The sequence below is a fragment of the Cebus imitator genome, unplaced genomic scaffold (assembly GCF_001604975.1).
Source record: "Cebus imitator isolate Cc_AM_T3 unplaced genomic scaffold, Cebus_imitator-1.0 Scaffold216, whole genome shotgun sequence".
Classification (NCBI taxonomy): Eukaryota; Metazoa; Chordata; class Mammalia; order Primates; family Cebidae; genus Cebus; species Cebus imitator.
Window position 1 is genome coordinate 3,618,902 of NW_016107531.1, and position 6,979 is coordinate 3,625,880.

Consider the following 6,979-nt stretch of genomic DNA (forward strand, 5'->3'; position numbering starts at 1 on the left):
TTTTTAACGTAGCCATAATTTCAGTTTCTCCAGCATCTCTGTTTATAAAGCTAACGCTGGCTGGGGTGGCTCATTCCTTCAATCCCAGCACTTTGGGAAGCTGAGGCAGGAGGATCATTTGAGACTGAGAGTTCAAGACCAGTCTGGGCAACAGAGCAAGGCCCTGTTTCTACAAAAAATTTAAAAACTAACCGGTCCCATAAATATATACCTACTATGTACCCACAAAAACAAAAAATTATATATATAAAAAAAAAACAAAACCAACTAGCTGAGCAGGTGTTGTGGACCTGTAGTCAGCTTCTCAGGAAGCTGAGCTGGGAAGATCGCTTGAGCCCAGGAAGTCAAGGCTGCAGTCATGCAGTGAGCGGTGATCATGCCATTACTCCAATGTGGGCAACACACCCAAGACCCTACCTCAAAAAATAAAAGAAACTAATTTTATTAAGCATATACTGTGTGTCAAGTACTGTGTGCAAATGCTCTGTGTATTTTCTCCTGTAATCCTCAAAGCACCCTGAGACAATATGTAGTATTGTCACTATTTTACAGAAGAGGGAACTGTGGCACAGAGAGGCCAAATATTTACCCAAAATAATGCATCTAGTAAAAGATAGAATCAGGATTTGAATCCAGACAGTCTGACTGCAGAGCTTAAGCTCTTAACTGTTTTACCATAATGCTGCTGATAGACAGTTGAACGTAGGTTTTCTTACTGCTTTATCTTTTCGTTGGACACAGTGTATAGTTAACTCAAATGGTTGAACCTTAGAAAAATAGAAACAAAGAGTTTAAGTAATCCACAAACAAGTGAATTGCTCTTTGAGTAATGAAGAAGAATATGTATTTATCACACAAACATTTTTAACTGCATTCCTTGTGAGAGGTACTACATAGCAATTCTGTGTAGTCATTAGATGATTCCTTTTTCACAGATGTTGGCATTGGCCTAGCGAATGTAAGCTACTGTAGTTATGTGACAGTAGGACTACTTTCATAGTTAATATCTGGCAAGTTATTGATGTTTATACACAGAAAACCTCAACAGTAAATAGATACGAAATGCTGTTGGTGGAAGTGCGAAGAGTTCCTTTTTCACATTTTAGGCCTGTACTGTCCAATCCAGTAGCCATATGCAGCTTGAGCACTCAAAATGCATCTAGCATGACTGAGGAGCTACATTTTAAATTTTATTTAATTATTAAATTAACTTGACAAACTGCTATTTGATCACCTATTGGAAAATGTTCAAGTATGTTTTGAACAACTTGGGTATGTGAATCTGTATTTTTCATCTGTCATTTTATGAAATCTAAATATAAGTTTCCAATGAGAATTTGGTGTCTGAAATAAGTATAAAATACACGCTCGATTTCAAGTTAGTACAAAAATTGAATAAAATTGATGACATAGTGAAATAATACTTTAGGTATATTGGATTAAATAATATTTTTTTCTTTTTTTTTTCGAGACAGGGTCTGGCTCTGTCACCCAGGCTGTAGTGCAGTGGTGCAATCTCAGCGTACTGTAACTTCCACCTTCTGGGCTCAAGCCACCCAGCCAGCTCAGCCTCTGACTACAGGCGCCTGACACCTCACCCAGCTCTTTTTTTGTTTTGTAGAGTCAGGGTTTGGCCATGTTGCCCAGGCTGGTCTCAAACTCCTGGGCTCAAACAAGCCTATCACCTTGGCCTCCCAAAGTGCTAGAATTACAAGTGTGAGCTGCCATGCCTGGTGGTAAATAAAATTATTATTAAAATTATTTTCACTTATTTCTTTTCTTTTTGAGACAAAGTCTTACTTTGTTGCCCAGGCTGGAGTGCAGTGGCATGATCTCGACTCACTGCAATCTCTGCCTCCTGGGTTCAAGCAATTCTCTTGCCTCAGCCTCCCAAGTAGCTGGGATTACAGGTGCCAGCTATCATGTCTGGCTAATTTTTGTGTTTTTAATAGAGGTGGGGTTTCATCATGTTGGCCAGGCTGGTCTTGAACTCCTGGCTTCAAGTGATCTGCCTGCCTAGGCCTCCCAAAGTGCTGGGATTACAGGTGTGAGCCACCGGACCCGGCCTTCATTTATTGCTTTTCACTGTTTATTTTTTCTTCTGAGACAGGGCCTGGCTCTGTTGTCCAGGCTGGAATGCAGTGGTGCAATCACAGCTTACTGCAGCCATGTCCTGGCTGGCTCAAGCAGTCCTTCTCCCTCAGCCTCCCAAGTATCTGGGCCTACAGATGTATACCATGTCAGGCTAATTTTATTATGTGTAAGAGACATAATTTTTTTTTGTAAGAGACAAGGTCTCACTGTGTTGCTCAGGCTGGTCTCAATCCCCTATGCTCAAGTGATGCGCTACCTTTGGCCTCCCGAAGTGGTAGGATTACGGGCGTGAGACACCATACCCAGCCTTTCTTTTTACTTTTTCTAATGTGGCTACTAGAAAATCAAAAGTTATATACATTTAACTTGCATTGTATTTCTTTGCATTGTATTTCTTTTGAGTAGCTCTGGTTTAACTCTCATTACCTCACTGCCAGGCTCTTCAGTATTCCTTCCCCATATTGTACAAGTCGATCTTGTAATTCTCTTGTTTAGGATCCTTCTGAGGTTCCTCATTACTTATTCAACATCATTCAGACTTTTAACCTAATCATATAAAAAGGTTGCCTTTATTTTACTCCTTTATACTTTCCCAGCCCCGGTGAATACTTTGGCTATATAAATTTTCAGTGATGGAACTATTAAATGTCTACTTTTAAATGATTTAACTTTCTGGTGAACCTTTAAGATGAAGTAATTGATGAATGTAACTCTGTGCTCCATTTGCCATTCCCAGAACTTATGTTCCATCTTTGCTTTGGTTTTTGTTTTTGTTTTTGGATTTTTTTTTGAGACACGGTTTCACTCGAGTCTAGGCTGGAGCACAGTGGTATGATCATGGCTCCCTGCAGCCTTGACTTCTCAGGCTCAGGTGATTTTCCCACTTCAGCCTCACAAGTAGCTGGAACTACAGACGTGCATCACTATGCCCAGCTAATTGTTGTATATTTTGTAGAGGTGGGGTTTTACCATGTTGGCCAGGCTGGTCTTGAACTCTTGGGCTCAAGCAGTCCATCTGCTTCAGACTCCCAAAGTGTTGGGATTACAGGCATGAGCCATTGTATCTGGCCTGCTCTAGGTTTTTGTACGTGATTTCCTTTTCTCTCTAGAATATTTTCTCCTTGCTCCTTGACAAGCCCTTTCCTTTAAGACTTCTCAGTGAGGGCTTCCCTCCACCCTCCCTCTGCGCCACGTTATTGGGTCCCATGATGGCCTGTACGTACACTTATATGAAATGGTCTGGGCTGAATTTGGATTCAGCTGTGTCAGATGTGGTTTGTAAGATCATGTGTAAGTTAATAAGCCTGTCTCTGCCTCAGTTTCCTCATCTGTATAGTAGAAATAATAGTCCGGCTGGACGTGGTGGCTCACGCCTGTTATCTCAGCACTTTGGGAGGCCTAGGTGGGTGGATCACCTGAGGTGGGGAGTTAGAGATCAGGCTGACCAACATGGAGAAACCCTGTCTCTACTAAAAATACAAAATTAGCCAGGTGTAGTGGTGCATGCCTATAATCCCAGCTGCTCGGGAGGCTGAGGCAAGAGAATTGCTTGAACCCAGGAGGTGGAGGTTGCAGTGAGCTGAGATCGCGCCATTGCACTCCAGCCTGGGCAACGAGCAAAACTCCGTCTCAAAAAAATAATAGTGTGACCTCCTTAAAGTTGTAAAGTGCTTAGAATAGTGCCTGGCAATAGAAAGTACACAATACATTTTAGGTTAAAAAGCACACATCAAATATCTTTTATTTCCCATGTCTTTTCAAAATGAATGGATTAAAAATAAAGGCCAAGAAGAAATGAAAGAAGCAGAATAAAGCCAGTGGCAAAATTAGTGCATAGACCAGAAAGTCCTGCATTATTGCTAATGGTTGCTTTGGTGTCTGGCTTTTGAGTTTTCGGCAGCAAAGTGAAGAAGAAAATAAAGTTCCATTTTCAGATTCATGGTATCTCTAAAATCAAACATGTGTTGTGAGTTTTCAAAGATTGCTTCTTGTCCAGGCACAGTGGCTCATATCTGTAATCCCAGCACTTTGGGAGTCCGAGGCAGATGGATCACGTGAGGTCAGAAGTTTGAGACCAGCCTGGCTAACATAACGAAACCTCCTCTCTACTAAAAATACAAAAATTAGTGAGGCATGGTGGCACATGCCTGTAATCCCAGCTACTTGGGAGATTGAGGCTGGAGAATCGCTTGAACCCGGGAGCTGGAGGTTGCAGTAAACCGAGATTGTGCCACTGCACTGGGCAACAGAGCGAGACTCCGTCTCAAATAAATAAATACAGATTGCTTCTTATATTTCTCAATCCAAGTTGAGTTATTGCCAGTGAACAGTCTTGACAGGGCCAAAGCAATGTGGTTTTGGTATATGGCTCTCTGATGGTTTGGCTTGATTTAGAGGTAAAGAATGATGCTTATACTGTGGGGACTATGTGTATTTTGTTCACTGTTTATCCCCAGCAGATAGAATAGCATCTGGCATGTAGAGAATAGTTTATTGAATTTTTAAGTGAATGAGTCCTTAAGCAGTTCTCCATGAATATGAGTAAGCATCAGGTTGCAATGAGTTTATTTGCTCAGTTCAGAATCATGAGGCCACATATTCTGCATGTCTGATTCAGGTCAGATCCTGATCAAGTCAGGATTTTGACCCAAATGGAAAACCAGCATACATATTTAAAGGTCCTATGGGCAGGACCAAGATTTTCCTCAGAAAATAGTGCTGGGATTGCTCTAAAACTAGAAAACAAAATGTACAGTTAAGACCCCAAAGATGAATTATAGAATAAGGATGTAATGGTTCTAGCCAGATGTTTTAAAAAATAGGTATTAGTGGCTGGGCATGGTGGCTCACACCTGTAATCCCAGCACTTTGGGAGGGTGAGGCTGGCAGATCATGAGGTCAAGAGTTGGAGATCAGCCTGGCCAACATGGTGAAACCCCGTCTCTACTATTTTTTTTTTTTTTTTTTTTTGAGACGGAGTTTTGCTCTTGTTACCCAGGCTGGAGTGCAATGGCGCGATCTCGGCTCACCGCAACCTCCACCTCCTGGGTTCAGGCAATTCTCCTGCCTCAGCCTCCCGAGTAACTGGGATTACAGGCACGCGCCACCATGCCCAGCTAATTTTTTGTATTTTTAGTAGAGACGGGGTTTCACCATGTTGACCAGGATGGTCTCGATCTCTTGACCTCGTGATCCACCCGCCTCAGCCTCCCAAAGTGCTGGGATTACAGGCTTGAGCCACCGCGCCTGGCCCCGTCTCTACTAAAAGTACAAAAATTACCTGGGCGTGTTTGCAGGCACCTATAATCCCAGCAACTCTGGAGACTGGTGCAGGAGAATTGCTTCAACCCGGGAGGCAGAGGTTGCAGTGAGCTGAGATTGTGCCATTGCATTCCAGCCTGGGCAACAGAGCAAGACTCATCTGGAAAAAAAAAAAAAAAAAAAAAGATATTAGTATCAGTTTTATACTGTGGCCATAGAAATTCTGAACATCAAATGATATAACTTACTGTTTTTTTTTTTTGAGACGGAGTTTTGCTCTTGTTACCCAGGCTGGAGTGCAATGGCGTGATCTCGGCTCACCGCAACCTCCACCTCCTGGGTTCGGGCAATTCTCCTGCCTCAGCCTCCCGAGTAACTGGGATTACAGGCACGCGCCACCATGCCCAGCTAATTTTTTGTATTTTTAGTAGAGACGGGGTTTCACCATGTTGACCAGGATGGTCTCGATCTCTTGACCTGGTGATCCACCCGCCTTGGCCTCCCAAAGTGCTGGGATTACAGGCTTGAGCCACCGCACCCGGCCTTATAACTTATTGTTAAACACTTCAAGATAAATTAACTGAGGCAGATGAATTGCTTGAGCCCAAGAGTTTGAGACCAGCCTGGGCAACATGGTGAAACCTTATCTCTACAAAAAATATGAAAATTAGTTAGGTATAGTGGTACATACCTGTAGTCCTAGCTACTTGAGAGGCTGAGATGGGAGGATCACCTGAGTCTAGGAGGTGGAGGCTGCAGTGAGCCATGATCGTGCCACTGCACTCCAGCCTGGGCAACAGAGTGAGACCTTATCTGAAAAATAAAACGTAAAATAATTGTTGAATGTAGCTTTGAGTAACTGATTAAGGGGTCTGCTATGTAGAGTTGTTGACAATTATATTACATATGTAGTACATTTTAGAAAACAGTTGACAGAATTATGATTTTTTTTTTTTTTTTTTTTTTTGAGACTGAGTTTTGCTTGTTGCCCAGGCTGGAGTGCAGTGGCACAATCTCGGCTCATCACAACCTCTGCCTCCTGGGTTCAAGCGATTCTCCTGCCTCAGCCTCCCGATTAGCTGGGATTATAGACATGCACCACCATACCCAGCTAATTTTGTATTTTTAGTAGAGATGGGGTTTCTCCATGTTGGTCAGGCTGGTCTTGAACTCCCGACCTCTCTTGATCTGCCCACCTCAGCCTCCCAAAGTGCTGGGATTACAGGTGTGAGCCACCATGCCCGGCCCAGAATTGGTTTTTAAAATTTTTATTTATTTTTCAGATGGAGTCTTACCCTGTTGCCCAGACTGGAGTGCAGTGGTGCTATCTCAGCTCACTGCAACCTTTGCCTCCTGGGTTCGAGTGATTCTTTTGCCTCAGCCTCCCGAATAGCTGGGATTATAGGCACATACTACCATGCCCAACTAATTTTTTGTAGAGACAGGATTTCCCCAAGGTGGCTAGGCTGGTCTCAAACTCCTGGCCTCTCTGTCTGCCTTGGCTTCCCAAAGTGCTGGGATTATAAGAATGAGCCACCATGCCTGGCCTAAAATTATGATTTTTATTTTAGGATATTGATGTTAAATAATTTTTTTTTTTTTTGGAGATGGAGTCTTGCTCTTT

General features: G+C 42.8%; 1 long non-coding RNA gene across 1 annotated transcript in view; it reads left to right on the forward strand.

Annotated features, from left to right (window-relative positions):
- Nucleotides 1-6,979, forward strand: part of LOC108318242 — a 27,333-nt gene that overhangs the window by 1,210 nt on the left and 19,144 nt on the right. The window lies entirely within an intron of this gene.